General features: G+C 37.7%; 1 pseudogene; it reads right to left on the bottom strand.

Moving 5' to 3' along the window:
• Window positions 16,188-16,924, bottom strand: Gm4822 (predicted pseudogene 4822; annotated as a pseudogene).

Raw genomic sequence — 19,874 nt, 5'->3', positions numbered from 1 at the left:
AAGTGGATGCTCACAGTCGGCTAATGGATGGATCACAGGGCTCCCAATGGAGGAGCTAGAGAAAGTACCCAAGGAGCTAAAGGGATCTGCAACCCTATAGGTGGAACAACATTATGAACTAACCAGTACCCCGGAGCTCTTGACTCTAGCTGCATATGTATCAAAAGATGGCCTAGTCGGCCATCACTAGAAAGAGAGGCCCATTGGACACGCAAACTTTATATGCCCCAGTACAGGGGAACGCCAGGGCCAAAAAGGGGGAGTGGGTGGGTAGGGGAGTGGGGGTGGGTGGCTATGGGGGACTTTTGGTATAGCATTGGAAATGTAAATGAGCTAAATACCTAATAAAAAATGGAAAAGAAAAAAAAGGTACCCAAGAGCTGAAGGGGTCTGCAACCCTATAGTTGGAACAACAATATGAACTAATCAGTACCCCCCAGAGCTCATGTCTCTAGCTGCATATGTAGCAAAAGAGTCTAGTCAACCATCATTGGGAAGAGAGGCCCCTTGATCTAGCAAACTTTATATGCCCCAGTACAGGGGACTGCCTGGACCAAGAAGTGGGAGTGAGTGGGTAGGGGAGCAGGGCTGGGGGAAGGTATAGGGGACTTTTGGGATACCATTTGAAATGTAAATGAAGAAAATATCTAATTTTTTTTTTAAAAAAAACTCAATGGCAGTGTGGTACTTTGTAAAAGAGAAATAAAAAAGGATGACACAGCTTAACCATATATATTACTACACATAATTAAGTAATTATAGTTCATTTATTGTTTCAGCTAATAGGTAGGATTGATTAAAACATAGGAATTCTAATTTGATCACTCTGTAGGTCTTTACACAAAGGTTTTTCCAAACTTGGATTTAAGGGAACATCAACTTAAGTATTTGTAATGTCAAAATGGTGTGAAATAGGCTAATATTACAATAATAGACCTATATTTATAAAGGGTACTTCACAATCTAATACCTATAAGTTTTATCATAATATTTTAATTAAAATATTATGTCTTCTTAGAATATTTAATTCAAGAATATTTACTGCCAAATAAAATAAATGGACTCTAGAAGTTTTTAATTTCTGAACTGTATGATACAATTTCAAGATCAAGACATGGGAATGAGTTCTGATGTAGGCTCTGTTGTTGTATTCTCAAGTAGCAGATGATAGAGAGACCAATTTTTTCTGTCAAACTGCTAATGCATTAATGAATAAAAAAACATCAGAACCTGACTGGCCTGTAAAAGTCTTAATTCTCATCATCATTATCAAAATGTTAATATCTGAATTTTGGAAGGAATGCATTAAAATTAAAGCAAAAGTGTCCCACAAGGTCAGTGTGCTCTAGCCTTCTCAATCTTCATAGTTACAGTATTATTAGATTATTTCTACCTCCTCCTATTGCACACATTACTGGTCATTGGCTTATTTCATTAGTAGCTATTTCAGTTATGTTCAAGGATGGCTAATTTCCCCTTCTAAAATAAATTCAGAAGTGAAGCAATTAAAATTTGACAAATATGTATCTTTTTCCTTTATTGTATTAAAGGACAAATTATTGTGTGGCTTATTTTGTGTTCATAGCTTTGTTGAAATAAGAAATAATAAATTGATTTCTTGGTAGTAAAAAAAAAGTGAGGGTTGAAATTGGACCATATTATAAAGAAGTTTAATTAGATAGAGTTAATGTTCCAAGCAGGATCTATATGCTCTGTTTCTCATTTCCAGTCTTTGCAGAGATTCTAAATCTTTTGTGACTGTTGGCATAGATTTAGCCATCACTCTTTCTGAAACTGATTTAAAATGTTCTCCTTATTTGACTTATTTATATAATAGTTAAACAAAGAAAGCCTGCAGACCTGTAGATAGCTACAAGTTAAAATGCTGGAAATATAAATAAATAGTAAACATTATGTTGTATAATTAGAATTTTATTATACATCTCCCACAAGTCACCAGCATTTATTTTAGAAAGCAGCTAAATACAAATATTATTCATTAGGATTTTATGCCCTTATGTATTTTATGTGTCTTCTCTACTAAAAAAAAAAAAAACAATGGATATATGAAATGGCTTATGTTTTACTTCTAAGTAGGACTTAACATTATATGCTCTTTAAAAAGTTACTATAACAATGTGCCTTTAATTTTCTGTTGAATAGTTAGATAAACAAAGGGAGGTTTACAGAGAAAAATATCCATTTCATTGAAATAGAAATTAGATTTATATTAAAATTTCTGAATCTAAATGCCCTTTTGTAAGCTGCAGGTACATTTTTGTATGGTATATATAATCAAAATATTATATATTCAATGATAAATGCGAGGAATTCAGTTGCAAAGCTATCTGAATAGTTTGCTAATGCAAATGCACTTTTGAGCAATGTCCTTTTCACTGAAGGAGGACCTCAGTACCTTCAAAAGCATTAAAACTTTCCTACTTCTACTACCTGCTAAGATAATACTTCACAGAACAATGTGCTAGGCAAATGAAATAGAAGTGAACTGAACATTGGGTATGTCAATAACTTAATAGTAACACTTGTCTAAAATATTGTTTCATTTTCCCTTATATTGAAAATATATTCATTTCTTCTTCAATAACATCTTGATCATAGGTTCTGCTCACTTCTTCCACTGATAAAAAATATAGTAAGATAACACAAAATTTATTCTATTGAAGTTGGACAAGGTAAGCCAACAGGAGGAAGGGAGTTCCAAGAGAAGGCAGGAGAGTCACAATTAGGGATCCCAAGAAAATACTAATATAATAGCAATTCTCAACTTTGTACGGAAAAACAACAACAACAAAAAAAAAAAAACAGAACAGTGAAAACAACTCTCAACAATAAAAGAATTTCTTGGTGAATCACCATTCCTGTGCTCAAGACATAACACAGCAATATATATATATATATATATTTACCACAGGCAGGGCGTGGTGGCACACACCTTTAATCCCAGCACTTGAGAGGCAGAGGCAGGTGGATTTCTGAGTTCGAGGCCAGCCTGGTCTACAGAGTGAGTTCCAGGACAGCCAGGGCTACACAGATAAACCCTGTCTCGAAAAACCAATAAATAAATAAATAAATAAATAAATAAATAAATAAATAACCCCACATGTTATTTGTACAGAGATCAACAGAATAGAATTAAAGACCAAGAAATAAACCAGCACAAATATAGACACTTTGTCTTTGACAAAGTTACCAAAAGCATAGAGCAGGAAAAAAATAAAAAAGCAAGAAAGAGAGAAGAGACGAGAAGAGAAGAGAAGAGAAGAGAAGAGAAGAGAAGAGAAGAGAAGAGAAAAGAAGAGAAAAGGAGAGAAAAGCAGAGAAAAGAAAAGAAAAGAAAAGAAAAGAAAAGAAAAGAAAAGAAAAGAAAAGAAAAGAAAAGAAAAGAAAAGAAAAGAGAAGAAAAGAAAGCATCTTTAACAAATGGTGCTGGTCTAACTGGTAGTCTGCATGTAGAAGAATGCAAATTCATCTATATTTATTGCCTTGCACAAAGTTCAAGTCCAAGTGGATCAAGTTCTTCAATATAAAACCAGATACAATTGATCTAATAGAAGAGAAAGAGGGAAATAATGTTGAACACATTGTCATAGGAGGGAAATATCCTGAACAGCACACAAATGGCTCAGGCTATAAGACTAACAATTGATAAATACAACCTGGTGAGACTAAAAATCTTCTGTAAGGCAAAGGACACTGTCAATAAAAGAAAACAGCAACCTTCAGATTGGAAAAAGATCTTCACTAACCCTACATCCAATACAGGCCTAATATCCAAAATGTACAAAGAACTTAGACTCAAAACAAACAAACAAATAACCCAATTAAAAAAATGGGTTACAGATCAAAACAAAGAATTCTCAACTGAGGAATCTCCAAAAGCGAAGACACAATTAAAGAAATGTTTTACATCCATAGTCATCAGGGAAATGCAAATCAAAACTATCTTGAGATTCTACCTTATACCAATCAGAATGGCTTACATAAGAACTCAAGCCACAGCATGTGCTGCCAAGGATGTGGAGAAAGAGGAGCAGTCATCTTCTATTGATGTTGGGATTGCAAACTGGTACAACCACTCTGGAAACCAATCTGGTGGTTCCTCGGAAAACTGGAAATAGTTCTACCTAAAGACCCAGCTATACCAATCCTGAGCACATAGCCAAAAAAATTCTCTTCCATACCACAGAGATGCATGCCTCATGATGTTCACGGAAGCCTTATCGGGAATAGCCAGAAGCTGAAAATAATCCAGATGTCACTCAACTATAGAAATCATACCGAAAATGTAGTTCATTATACAATGGAATTTTCAGCTATTAAAAATGAGGACATCATGGATTTTGCAGGCAAATGGATGGAAGTAAATAATATCATTCAGATTGAGGAAACCCAGAATAGAAATGACATGCATGGTGTTTAGTCACTGATAAGTAAATACTAGCCAAAAAGCACTAAATGCCCATAATACAACTCACAGATTGTATGAAGCTTAATAAGTATGGATAGTTTAATCTTAGAAAGTGGAATAAATTAATCACAGGAGGCAGAAGGAAGGAAAGACCTGGGAGAGAAAGGGAGTGTAAAAGGGGGGCCAAGATCCAGTATGGGAGGAGACAGAAGAGATGCCCAGAGCACCAGGAGAAAGAATGGAAAAATGTAGCAGCAGGAGGTGGAGACAAGGAGACAAGGATACCCTAGAATGTCCTAGAGACCCAGACCTCAATGGTGACTACCTGAGCCTAAATGTCTAACAGTGCGGAGGTGGAACTTGGTGAGACCGCCACCAGTATATAGACAGGACCCCCAGTAGAGGAATGGGTACACACAACTATCTTCAAAATTTTGACCCAGAATTGTTCCTGTCTAAAGGAAATACAGGAACAAAAATGGAACAGAGGCTGAAAGGAAGGCCATTCAGTTGTTGGCCCATCTTGAGATGCATCCCACAGGCAGGCAATAAACCCCGACAGTATTACTGATGCCATGCTGTACTTGCAGACAGGAAGAAGCCATGCAGAAAGCAAGGCTGTTTTCTCAAAGACTGTGCCAGCAGCTGACTGAAACAGATTCAGATACTTACAATCTTTGGGCTGAGGTCAAGGACCCCTTTGGAAGAGTTAGGGGAAGGATTGAATGAACTGAAGGGAATTGCAACCCCAGAGGACAAACAGTAGTATGAACTAACCTGGAGCCCTCAGAGCTCCCAGAGACCAAGCCACCAACCAAAGAGCATACATGGGCTGGCCCATGGCCCCCAAATATTGCCATTATGAATGTAGTAGAGGACTATCTTGTCTGGCCTCAATGGGAGAGGATGTACCTAATGCTATGGAAACCTGAGGCCCCAGGAAAGGAGGATGCTGGGTGGGTAAGGCAGTGGTGGGTAGGTGGTTGGGGGATACCCTCTCAGAAGCAAAGATGAGGGGGATGGGGTGAAGTACTCGGGGAGGTGGGACAGGGGACGGAGCATCATTTAGGGTTTAAATAAATAAAATAAATTTAATTAAAAACTAACTAATACGTAAGCTGAGGACCTGGTGCAGACTCAGGCAGACAGTGTGCTTGCTGCTTCAGTTTCTGTGAGCTCATATGCACCTTGATTAGTTGATCCTAGAGTGATGTTCTCCTAGTGTCTTCCACCCCTATTAACTCCTACAACCATTTTGCTTCTTAGTACTTTTGAGAGGAAGATATATAGTTTAGGAATTCCATACTACAGTAAGCTACCTCACCATATTTAAGACCATCTTGGACTACATGGCACTACTATCTAAAATAGAAGAAACAGACAGAAAATTGGACATAATTGTTGCAGTAGGTAGGTGTTTGAGTGTGTACTATAGTCACATAATAGTGGAGTGTGATGGAGAAAAATTGATTTAGCAAACTCCATTGAATTCATGTAAGCAATATTTTACTATGATTTTATCACAAGAGGCAGAGGCACTAACACCATTCAAACAATAAAAGTAGAAAAGCCAGTATTTTGAAATTACAGTTACCTATTATTTGAATGTCTCATATATGTATTTAAACCCTATGGAAAAAGTGGTTGTAATGGAATACTGAGGACTTAAGATCAGATTTTCATACCCACATAAATTCAACATTAGTAGAATTATTACAGTGGACCTAAAGACTAGAAGAATTCTTAGATGGTTACCACCAAAGGAGAATATCTCTAATATTATAAGACAGGTAATCTTATGTATGTAGCTGCCAACAAAAAAGATTCCATCTTAAGCAATGCAGAAGACAAGGGCCTACCCCAAGATGTGCTATTGTTGTTGGTGGTGGTGTTTTCTTTTGTCCCAACATGTGCAAATATGATAAATTCCATTTTCATCTGTTTTGTAATTTCCTGTGATTTTCTTGTTACTCTAGGCAAATGACAATGTGCCTATAGAATGTAACTACAGGTATTTTCCATTGCATGTTTGCAAATCTTTGAGGTATATAATTCCAGTATCTATTCATAGCTGTGTTAATAGAGCAGGTTTAGGTATTATATACTTACTACTCTACATCAAGTTTCTTGATTATAATTGAGAAAATATATTTTCACAGGTTTACTTTATTTATGGATATTAACTCAAGGTCAAAAATGTAAAGACATTTGTTCCTTAAGTTCACAGAAATGAATTGTGAATCAAATATGACTATTTATTCTAAACTTTAAACACTTCCATATGAAACGGCTCATCCAATTCTCCTTTTGAAAATGCAGGTGTCTGTGCTTGCACAATGATTAATAGAATTATTTGGCAAGACAACTGCATGCCCCTCAAGAATCAAAAGGTGATTAACCAGCCAATGATTTTTTTTTTATTTTCTTCAGCGTACAACTAGAATTTACCTGTGAACCAACTGCAATGAATCACTTTTAAATTAATACCAATGTTGTATCTTTCTATTTCTAAATTAAGATTTCAATGTTGTAATTTATTTATTTTTTCCATTTTTTATTAGGTATTTAGCTCATTTACATTTCCAATGCTATACCAAAAGTCCCCCATATCCTCCCACCCCCACTCCCCTGCCCACCCACTCCCCCTTTTTGGCCCTGGTGTTCCCCTGTACTGGGGCATATAAAGTTTGCAAGTCCAATGGGCCTCTCTTTCCAGTGATGGCCGACTAGGCCATCTTTTGATATATATGCAGCTAGAGTCAAGAGCTCCGGGGTACTGGTTAGTTCATAATGTTGTTCCACCTATAGGGTTGCAGATCCCTTTAGCTCCTTGGCTACTTTCTCTAGCTCCTCCATTGGGAGCCCTATGATCCATCCATTAGCTGACTGTGAGCATCCACTTCTGTGTTTGCTAGGCCCCGGCATAGTCTCACAAGAGACAGCTACATCTGGGTCCTTTCAATAAAATCTTGCTAGTGTATGCAATGGTGTCAGCGTTTGGATGCTGATTATGGGGTGGATCCCTGGATATGGCAGTCTCTACATGGTCCATCCTTTCATCTCAGCTCCAAACTTTGTCTCTGTAACTCCTTCCATGGGTGTTTTGTTCCCAAATCTAAGGTGGGGCATAGTGTCCTCACTTCAGTCTTCATTCTTCTTGAGTTTCATGTGTTTAGCAAATTATATCTTATATCTTGGGTATCCTAGGTTTGGGGCTAATATCCACTTATCAGTGAGTACATATTGTGTGAGTTTCTTTGTGAATGTGTTACCTCACTCAGGATGATGCCCTCCTGGTTGGACATAGTACTACCGGAGGATCCAGCAATACCTCTCCTGGGCATATATCCAGAAGATGCCCCAACTGGTAAGAAGGACACATGCTCCACTATGTTCATAGCAGCCTTATTTATAATAGCCAGAAGCTGGAAAGAACCTAGATGCCCCTCAACAGAGGAATGGATACAGAAAATGTGGTACATCTACACAATGGAGTACTACTCAGCTATTAAAAAGAATGAATTTATGAAATTCCTAGCCAATGTTGTAATTTAAAAAGAAGAGTGGAGGGAGGGAAAAATAAGCCAACGAACTGGAAAATAATACAGTTTATCTGATAGTCAGTGGTGTTCCTAGACAAGGTTTTTATGAGTTTCTTGCTCTTGTAAAATGTAATGTAAGATTATAATATACATATGAAAAGTATTAAATATTCATTTATCTCAACATGTTCAAAATTCAGTGTGGTTTTAAGGTCACTGATGAACTACAATATGAAGTACATTTAAAATCTCATATATTGTAAACAAGTGTTATAAGTGTTAGCACTATACCATAAGATATTTCTATTAAAAATGTAAAAATATGGCACTTAAAATCTAAATTCTATGAATTCTAATATATATATTCTTATATAAGATACATTAAATGGATAATTTATTAAGAAATAAATACATATTTTCCCACATTTATTCCAAGTTCATAGTACTTATTATCCATATGTATAGATTTTATGCCTTCAAATAATTCTATGGTCAAATTTCATAGATTTTATGCTCTGTGATTCCTACTATGATAGGAAATTATGAAATTATTTCAAATAAATATAGCTTTATTGCTTCAATGACACCGATTTTCTAGATATTTTAGAATGTTACATGGCAAATAAGAACTCATAGTGTGGTTACTTTTCTACACACGATGTATTGCAGAAAACAAAGTAGATTACATTTCAATGAAAAACCCACATAATATTTAGCGTGAGCAATTTTCAGATAAAAGTCATAGTTTGTAAGAGACCCCAGAATCTCAAGTTCAAGGCTTTAATCTGAAACTAGTTTGGTATTCTTGCCTCCTGAAGTGTCAAAGTTTACCATTCTGAAAAATGTAAACCTTCAGTGTTTTAAATTTGTTGGGCTAGGAATCCTGAACTAGCCACCAAATACAAAATATCCATCTAGCCTTAAGCAATCTCATTGTTGTTTTGACATACTATTCCAGGCCACCATCTCCCTGTAGAAGCCAGGATCAATACCAACAGGTAGTATAGTAAATCCTTCATTTTACCTTGGACTGGCTGGAAGAAAAAACCATATAGCAAAGCCATATAGCTTCTGTCTTCTGGGAGTCAAGAGAGATGTGACAGAGTCTTGTTGGTATGCATAGGAGACACAAAATTTACAAGTAGGTCACCTGGTAAAATAATGAAGATGAGCATATCTTATTTTTCTAGGTATTCTTGACCCACTATTTTCAAAGGTATGGAATCAGCTACTCATTGTTAACTTAAAGATCTGTTTAAGCATGACAATGCAAACCATGTTATCATTAAAAAGGTCACAAGGAAAATCCATGCAATTAAGTTACTATATTTTATGTAAGTATACAATATTATATTGCATACCATATATATTTATTATATGTAGTATATAAGTAATTTTACATAAATATATGTAACAGTATGATATTTTCTTGAACCATACTGGTAGTTCTCCTCAGTTTCATGTGATACCCTTGGTCTGTGGGCTACTACCTGGACAGGTGTGTGTTAAATAAAAACTCCCTGATCTCTCTAAATGATTCACAAGTTATATATTCACCTATATACTGATTCACCTATATACTTAAGCGTCATCACGTTATTCTGTATCACGTCCTTGTTTTAAGTGGATGTTGGGGATTTGATGTGCTGTTTTGAAGAATCTCAAGCGACCTTAGGTGGGCATATTGAAGTCACTCAGAGTGTGGTGGACTGTGGTGTCCTTGGAGCTAATTATTTCAGGACTAAAATGGGTTCTAAAATACAAATTTTATATCTGCTAAACCGAGGTAATGTACCTACTTGGCTAATGAAATAAAAATTCTTTCAAGGTGGCAAAAAGTTGAGGACACTCTTCTTTGAAAACTGCCATAATGGGCAGGCTTCAATAATTTCAGTTTGTAACTGAAGATTGGCATTATGTAGATTAGCTCTGAGTGAAGATCTGGCAACAGATCTCCTCTTACTAAAATTTGTTATTTTTTAGTTTATTTCCAGGAGTCCAATAACAAAGCAATAGGGACTAGCTCACTGAATTGCATAAAGCTATGCCTCATGACAATCTCAAAGAATGGTCACTGTTTTATGAACCTAGGCCCCATTAGTTCCTTGTTTCTGAATCAATATGCAGTTATTGAATATATTTCCCCCTGAGAATAACATGATCATTTGTTGAAATATGAATTTGCAATGATCTCTATGACCTCAAATAGTTGAACAGATGTTTTCCGTCTGGGGATGCCATTTGGAAAGTTCTGAACTTTTAGACGGGGAATATTTCTAAAGGAAGTATGACACTTGGAGGTAGTATTTGAGTTTTTACAACAAACTCGCCTCACATATTTGTTCTTTTCCTGCTTTCTGACTACACAGAAAAAACTCATACTGTGGTAGCCATGCCTTCATTATAATAATGGACTATATATTTTGTGTGACTCTCAGCCAAAATAAGTTCCTGTCTACCTTAAGTTGATATTCAGCACAGAATTCTATTAAAGTGAGAGAAAAGTAAATAGTGCAGACATTTGCACCAAGAATTAGTCTGTTCGTGTGTTAAACCTGATCATACAACTTTTCATATTTGTTTTGTCAGAGGACGGTGGAAGATTTGGGGATAAGTATTGTAAGCAAAGAGCTCCATAAATTGTTATGGTGGAATCTTGGCAAATAAGAATACATAGAGAGATGGAGAGAGTAGTGGTCCAGCTCATAAGGTTGCAGAGAGCAACAAAAATTTTATTGACAATTTGGATGCACACAATTACAATATATTTTGGCAAAGAATCCTGTAAATTTTGTCTATGTCCTGAGAATTTGTGAAAGATCAAATTAAAAGAGTCAGGGGGTAATTTATTGGATGGAAGAACTTTTAAGACAGCAAAACATGGGCCTGAGACAACCTGTTATTGATTATTGTTGTACAGAGAGTCATTGATAAAGAGCAACAAGTGAACCAGAAAAAAAAAATGTTGGGTCAAAGAGAAAAAGCAAAGTAGAAAGCACAAGGCAACTGATAAGCCTTAAAATTAGATTGCGATTTTTAAAAGAGATTAATGCCATTAAAGAAAAACCTTAGACTTGGCACTGTAGCAATTGGAAATGTTCACTAAGGGCAAAATCCCACACAGATAAAGCCCACACTTTGAAAGGAGATAAACTTGGGGATTTCTTATTGGAATGCTACTGCTAGAGAATGTATTACCCAGGTTCATCACCCCTAACTGCTCCAACTGTTGTCCAAGGCATCCGTGCTCCCTCCTCAGCTTCTTGAAGAACTTGGAAGCACAATCCAAGTGATACCAGTCTCTAAGCAAGAAAGATTAAAGATTGGCATTCTTGTTAAGCAAGAAAGTTTAAAGATTAACATTGCCAGAGATTCTCTCTCATATCCGAGAGCTGTTGAGGTTAAGATATATATATATAGGGTCCAAATCCCTGTGTGATGGTTGTGTGAGGCTGAGATTGTGAAGCCTTCAGTTCAGTGGTGACCCTAAGATTTTGGTGGTGTCAGAGCCACAAAACCAATAGTAGTAAGAACTTCTCATAGGGAGTGGAGTCAGACAAACAGAGAGGGGGGGGAGGGAGAGAGAGAGAAAGAGACAGACAGAGACAGAGACAGAGACAGAGAGGGGGTATGAGAGAGAAAGTGGTATGTTGAAGGCAGCCAATCTGGAGGAGAAGATTTGGACTTGGAGTTACAAGATTTGGTGTTGTCTTGTCTTTCTTACTTTTGGCAAACCTCAGGATCCTGAAGCTGTGCTCTCTCTACCATGATGGACGCCAATGGAACCGTAATACTAAGTAAATCCTCTGCTTCCATATGGTGCTTTTTGTCAGGGCCTCCTATTATAGCAGCAGAAAAGAAACTATTATATTACACGTGTACGTCTTGTAGTGGAGGTAACCCTGATCTCATAGCCATGGCAATAGGGCAAGCAGAACAGCACAGCATCACTTAGGTAACAGTACTAGGACATTATCACACCACAATAAAAGGGAGGTAGAGTAGGAAGAGAATCAAAATATCCTCACTTGGATGTTGTGCTTAAGTTCTTCCTGTCAAGCCCTAACATCAAGAACCCTTGGGAGATGCTAGAGTATAAAGAAAGGCAAGGTAACAGGTCATAGGACTTTGTGATGAGGCTACAATTTTGTCAGAGACATCATCCCAAATTGAACCTTGTTTTTTTCCTCTAAACAAACCATCACCTCTACCTTATTAATAAAGGTAAGAAACTCACTGGTTCTCCAATTTGGTCTTATATAGAACTGGTACTTTATTCTGTGCATGTTGTCCCATCAGGGGAGAGAATATCTGTTCACGAGCCCACACAAAAAGTAAAGGAACAGCCTTGTACTTGTGGAGATATTCTGTACTATGGCTTTATTGTTACTGTAGCAAAATGCCTAACAAAAACTTTTAAGGCAATATTGTGTGTTAAAAAATATTGAATTCTGTTTCTCCTTCCTTGTCCTGTTCCCAGAATGTCCTGTTCCCAGAACTCTGAGGCTAATTATTATTCAATGCCTAGGCCATAAGCACATTCTCTGACTAGCTCATAACTGATTTAGCCTATTCCAAATTGTTTATGTCTACCAAGTGTTTAGTTACCTCTCTTCAATCCAAGCCCTCTTCTCTCTCTTTCTCTCTCAGCAACTTCCTGAGTTCATCTATCTGCTGGTTTATGTCAGTCTCCTCGGTCCATCTCTCAAATAGTATTTCTTTTATCTCTTACTATTCCCAGAATCTTCTCTCCTCCTGCCATTGTCCCACCTTCTATTTCCTGCCTCTGCTCATTGGCCATTGGTTACTTTATTGATAGGTAATGCTTATAGGAAAATCATGTCACAATGGTGCTTTGAATTAGAATTATCCCATAGGCTGTTTGAATAGATGGTCCTTAGAAGGGAGGAGAACTGATTTGGAAAGGATTAGTATCTCTACCACAATTGAAGGAATTATATTGCCCATTCATTCTTCTCTCTCTCTCTCTCTCTCTCTCTCTCTCTCTCTCTCTCTCTCTCTCTCTCTCTGTCTCTCTCCTCCCTCTCCCTCAACTTCCTCCTCCTTTTTCCTATTTTTGTGATCTTCTTGCCTTCCTTCCTTTACTTTTTCCTTTCCCTTCTTTTTTCTTTCTGTCTTTCCTTTCCTTTTTCTTTTCATTTCTTTTCTTTATGTCCTGTTCTGTTCTTTCTGTCCTTTTTTCTTTATGTCTTTCTTTTTTCTTCTGTCTTTCTTTTCTGCTCTCTTCATTTTCTTCTTTCCTTTTCTCTCGCTGTTTCTTCCTCTCGCCTTCCCTTCCTCCCTCCCTTCCTCCATTGCTTCCCTCCTCCTCTCTCTCTGCCTCCAACTTGCAGTTTAGATTTAGGCCCTCAGCTACTGCCACAGAGCCATTCTCCTCACGATAACTAGTACTTTAATCAGACCTCATATTCATATTTTCTTTTATAATTTGCCTTGACCATTTTGTCTCACCACCACAATTGAAAAGAATCTAAGAGAACAAAGAAGAATTTAGTTTTGTTTTTAGTTCTAGAAATATACAGTCAATCATGACAGCAAGGCATGGCTGAAGGAATAATATGCTGTGTGGTCACAGTGCAACTGTAGGAAGAAAGCTGAGGTGAGGGGGTGAGTTTGGCTTGTAAAGTTTAAAGCATGTTTCCAGTTAAACAATTCCTGCAGGAAGGTTCCATCTCCTAAAGTTTCCACAATCTTCCATAATAGCAAGCTTACCTTGGGATTAAATGTTCAAATACATGAACCTGTAGACTAAGAGCCTATTATCCTTCCAAACCACAACAATTATCCATCATGGTTACCAGGGAATGATGACTAAAATGTGCCTGTTTATAGCTGCAGTGTTGTTAGATCTGCAGTGGTAATTCATTAGAGGTCTTAGAACAAGGCCAAGTCATGATTTTCCATGTCATACATTCTTTACTTCATTTTCTCAAATTAATAAAGTTTCCATAAACTTCTATAAAAGTACAACTAACTTGGAATAAAATATTAAAATACTGCAGACCATGTGAGACATTTTGCCCTTATCATGATCTCACTTTTTAACCACTGTGTGAGCCTATTTATCAGATAAATAAAACTAAAGTCATTCACTTTAGAACCCTATTCTGAGCAAGTATGTGATACCATAAACTCAGCCCTAAAAGTAGTCTGATTTCTTTCCCAGTAAAGAGTTTACTATGAATAAAGCTCTTAAATATGGATATCTAATGTAATGACATACTCTTCAGCAGAGGGAAAACAAGGCAAATTAAATGAAAATAGGTACTGTATGTATATGTTTAAAAAGACTTTAATTACAGTAAAACAAACTTAGCACAAACAGCAATCCATAAAAATCATGGTTAAATTTAAAATAAGCAAATTCAAAATTTAAAGTTACCAGTTATTCAACCCTTCCTATATTCAGACTTCATGTTAACCAGTAAAGACAGACCTAAATTCAAACAAACTAAAGGATCTCTTAAAAGATTCCCAAGGATAAACTGAGAATCAGAAGGTTTTAACATATTTAAGCTCAAGACGAAGTGTGGATACTTTGGTCCTTCTTAAAATGGGGAATCAAATATCCATGGGAGGAGATACAGAGACAATGTTTGGAGCAGAGACTGAAGGAAAGGTCATCCAGTGATTGTCCCACCTGGGGATCCATCCCATATACAGTTACCAAACCCATACACTATTGTGGATGCCAACAAGTGCTTGCTGACAGATGCCTGATGTAGCTGCCTCCTGAGAGGCTCTGCCAGTGCCTGACAAATACAGGTGAATGCACACAGCCATCCATTAGACTGGGCACAGGCTCTCCAATGGAGGAGCTAGAGAAAGGACCCACGGAGCTGAAGGAGTTTGCAGCTCCATAGGAGGAACAACAATATGAACCAACTAGTACCCCCCCCCCCCAGAGTCTCAGGGACTAAACCAACAACCAAAGAGTACACGTGGAGGGACCCATGGCTCCAGCTGCATATGTAGCAAAGGATGGCCTTGTGGTACATCAATGAGAGTAGAGACCCTTAGACTTGTAAAGGCTTTACACCCCAGTGTAGGTGGCTGCCAGCACAGGGAAATGGGATTGGGTGAGTTAGTGAACAAGGGAAGAGGGAATGGGATAGCAGGTCTTTTGAGAAAATGAAGAAAGGGGATAAAATTTGAAATGTAAATAAAGAATAATAAAAAAGAAGAAATAGAAAAGAAAAATAATTTTAATATCAGTAAAAACAAAGAAAATAAGTAACTCACAAGCTGGTTCATGTTACAAATTCACAGACACATGGGAATATCTTAAAAGAATCCATAAAACACTGACAGAAACCTGTCATTCAGGCAGCCGTCTAATGTCAGACCATGAATTTTTAAAAGATTTGCATGTATGGATGTTATGGGATGGGGTTAAATTTCATATCTTTCCTTTTCATATATTATTCTCTCATAAATTACATCCTAACACCAGTTTCTCCTCTCTCATCTCCCCCTATTCTATTCCTTCCATCTCTCTTGTCTCTTGAATTCATCCACCACCACCCCCACCTCTCTTCCAAAAAAGTAGGGACCTTCCAGAGACATAAACCAAATATGACATAACAAGAGACAAAAAAAGCTGAGTACATATTCTCACATCATAGCTGGACAGGGTAACTGTGATGGTTTGTATGTGACCAGCCCAGGGAATGGCACTATTAGAAGGTTTCCCTCTGTTGGTGTAGGTGTGTCACTATGGCTGTGTGTTATAAGACCCTCATCCTAACTGCCTGGAAGCCAGTATTCTGCTAGCAGCCTTCAGATGAAGAGGCAGAACTCTCAGCAGCTCCTGCACCATGCCTGCCTGGATGTGCCATGTTCTAGCCCTGATGATAATGGGTGGAACCTCTTAAAGTCTAAGTGAGTCCCAAATAAATACTGTTCTTTATACGAGTTGCCTTGGTCATGGTGTCTGTTCTCAGCAGTAAAACTCTAAGACAATAATACAGTAGGAGGAAAAGGGTCCCAAAAGCAGGCAAAGGAGTCAGATATAGCCCTGTTCTCACCATTAGGAATCCCAAAAGACAACAGAGCTATACAACCATGGTATATTGGCGAATCTATATAGACTCTTTGATCTCAGTGAGCCCACTAAGTCCCAGTTAGTTGATTCTGTAGGCCATGTTCTTATGTTTTTCTTAATTCCTCTATCATTTCCTTTTCTTCACTTTTTCTTTTTTTAACTAAAAGAGCTCATAATTTTATTTTCACATTTCACAATATAAGTGAAAACGCCACTTTTTTGTATTACTTCTCTCTCCAAAAATATTCAGTTAGGAAGGGAAGTTTCCTTTCCATGCATCTAGTCAACAATCAGGCTCAGCACCAAGATCTCCTGGTGGAACAGAACAAGCAATACAAAACGATAAAGAGTGCTTCTGCTCTCATCTGTCTGGCCAGGTCATGCTAGGTCGTGTGGGCACCATCATAGGGAGGGTGCCATGTCTCATCATGGGAGGCCCGGGTATCATGGGCATGTGGCCTCCTATCGGTGGTCTCATCACAGGAGCTGGTCCCATAGGCATCATCCCAGGAGGAGGGGGGCTCATCATTGGCATCATGGGAGGGCCTTCCATGTGGGACACAGGTATCCTGCCAGATCGAGGAGGATCCAGGAGACTGGGGAGCTGTGGGATCATGGCCCCTGCAGGCAAGGAACCAGAGAATGGAACTGGAGGGATTTTTCCTTGTTGAAATGTAGCTGTTGGTTTGTCAATCAGGCTCTGGGCCTGCTCTTCCATCCATTTCTGGCAATTGTCTTTCACATTCTCTTTGTGTTTCCGACCACTGCAGTGTGTCTTCCTCATAGATGGAGAATTGTGGGTAAGATACATATCACAGTAGTAACAATTAAACTTAGCCATGTTGCTCCAAAAGCTGTTGGCTACCAGGGTCACCGCCACCAGGAACTCTCCTCTATCTTTTTCAAACCTTCTCTCCTTCCTCTGCAGGACTTCTGAGTTCATCGTAACATTTGGATATGGGAGCTGTATCTGCCCCCATCTGTTGTTGATGATAATGACTGTGCTAGGCTCTGAACTCAGTTCTTTCTACAGGCAGGACAATTTGTAGGTGGATATTTTAGATGCTGCTTGGTGTCCCAAACTTTCCACTTGAGGCCTTGCCTGGTGACAAAGGATGGTTAGTTCAGGCTCTATGTCCTCCATTCCTAAGAGCCTTCACTAGTCTTACCCTCACAGAATCCACAGACATTCCATTGCACTAGGTTTCTACCTTGTTCCTGAAATTTCCCAAAGTTCCAATTTTTGCTCCCGGTATTCTCTCTGTCCTCTCACCTCTCACCATATGATCCTTCCTGTTTACATGCCTATTCGCTGATAGTCCACCCCCCAAATATATTCTATTTCCCATTTCCAAGAATACCTCAAACTCAGTGCTTAACACACACACACACACACACACACACACACACACAGGGAAGTAAAGGAAACTTGACAGATGGCTTAGAAGATAGAGACCTTACAACCAAGCCTAAAGACCCAAATTAGAACCCCACAACTCAATTCCTGAAAGTTGTTCTCTCAACCAAACTTACACATACACACACACACACACACACACACACACACACACACACTAAATGCAAAGATGGGTGTTGTTGGAAAGAAAGGTTTCCTGAGAGAGAGATAGAGAGAGGAAGGACTGAGAAGAATTGAGAACAAACATGATTAAATTTAATATATAAAAACATGAAAGAATTCAACAATAGTTTCTTAGAGCAATTTAAAAACTTATGCTAGGTTAAATAATATACAACTGTTTCATTATTTATACAAAAGGCATATGATTCTAACATATGCTTTTCATAATAAATACAGTAATGTAAATGCTATTAATAAAGCAAATTTTAATTTATGAGAACCAATCAACATTCTGACACAGTGAAGAACAAGAATTATTTCTGAGACAAGATTGCAAGCAATAACTTGTTATCTGGCTATATTTATTTTTGGAAATGTTGTTATACTTCTTAAATATAAATAATAAGAATACAAAATAAGTATGTTATATTCCTTTTTCTTTATATATTTTCTAACTTGTGATAGCATATTAGCAGTTTTATTTTACTTTTCCAATGCATCATGTAAATTTTTCCTTCACATCTCATTATTTGACATGTACAAATAACTATTTCATTTACATTCTTAATTATTTTCTAAATGCTACTTATTCCTTCTACAACGAAGTTTAGTTGCACTAAGTCTGTTTTCATTCATTGATTTATTGATTCAGCTTACATCCCAATCACGGTCCCTCTCCTTCCTCTCCTATCTCCACCTCCCACCCACCTTCATCCCACTTCCCCTGCCCTTTTCCTTAGAGAATGGGAGGTATCCCTGCTAGATATCCACCATGGCCCATCAAATCACATCAGTACTAAGCACATCCTCTCCCACTGAGGCCAGAAAGGGATTTAAAGACAGGGACTCCAGGTCAGAGGCAGCATGAACTCTAATTGTTGGGGGACTCACATGATGACCAAACGGAACATCGGCTACATTTATGTGTAAGAGGCCTAGTCCAGTCTCTCCACGTTCTTTAGTTGTTGGGTCTGCTTCAGTGAGGCCTCAGGTTGGTTGGCTCTGTATGGTTTCTTATGGTTTTCGTGGCCTGCTGTCTGCCTCAATCCTTCCCCTGCATATTCCTAAGACGCCTTGAGTTCTGCCTAACGTTTGACTGTGGGTCTCTGCATCTGTTTCCATCAGCTGTTGGATGAGGCATCTCAGATGACAGTTGTGTTAGACTCCTATCTGTAAGCATAGCAGAGAGGATCAGGTGTTGTCTAACTCCCCTAGGGTGAGTCTCAAGTTAGATCAGTCACTGGTTGGCTATTCTCTCAATCCCTGCTCTATCTTTATCTCTGTACATCTTGTAAGCAGTACACATTTTGGGTTGAAAGTTTTGTAGGTAAGTTGGTGTTCCCCTCTCTCCACTGAAAGTCCTGACTGACTACAGGAGGTGGCCACTTCCGGCTCCACACCCCATGCTAGTAAGAGTCTTTTAAAATAAAACACTCCAGTTTTTATAGCAAGATAAGTAAAGAAACTAATAGAGGATTTGTCACTTGAAAACAGGGATGGAGTACTGGAGTGAAATTTCTCCTCATGAGTACATGATTCTAAATAGTGTGGTTTTTCTTTGGGGTTAGAGAGCAGGTCAGTTCTTCTGATAGCAGTATTATATACCTCAATTCTAGAAATTGTGGGGCTGATGTAGGAGACTAAGGAGTCTATGACAAATGTAATGTATGCAGCAATCTCAAAGCCAGTCTAGACTCCATAAGACCTTGTGTCAAGTAGCAAAGATACCAAACAAAAAGCTTCTATTTCTACAAATTTAGTTAAGGTTTATTTGTTTTCTATAAAAATAGTAAGAACATTTAAAATTTTCACCTGAAAATAATAATCTATTTCATAAAGTTAACTAAATTTCTGGAGTACATTGACATATTTACTATATAGTTGTGTTTATATTTCCTTCCACTAGGCTATGATATGATTTATTTCTTGAAGCTGTATATATTTATACCCTGACCCTTCTAATTACCTTTTCAATTGTAAGAAACTGAGGATCCTAAAAATAAATCCCTGAGGCTTCATCATCTTAAAAGGTTAAATATATGTAATTGATTAGCTTCAGTTTAATAAAGTAATTGTAAAGCTTTCCTTCTGTGATGTCCAAAGTTAGAAAGGTTAAGGATAACTTCATTTTATTTTCTGTTCCATATTAACTTAATGCTAATTTATTCTTATTCTTCTTATTCTAATTCCTCCTTCTCTTCTTTCTACACCTTCCCCTCTAATTTTGTTTATTCTCCTTCTTAATCAACACCTTATTTT

The sequence above is a fragment of the Mus musculus genome, chromosome 14 (assembly GCF_000001635.26).
Source record: "Mus musculus strain C57BL/6J chromosome 14, GRCm38.p6 C57BL/6J".
Taxonomy (NCBI): domain Eukaryota; kingdom Metazoa; phylum Chordata; class Mammalia; order Rodentia; family Muridae; genus Mus; species Mus musculus.
The sequence above is the reverse complement of the archived record's forward strand: the minus strand, read 5'-3'. Positions and strand labels throughout refer to the sequence as shown.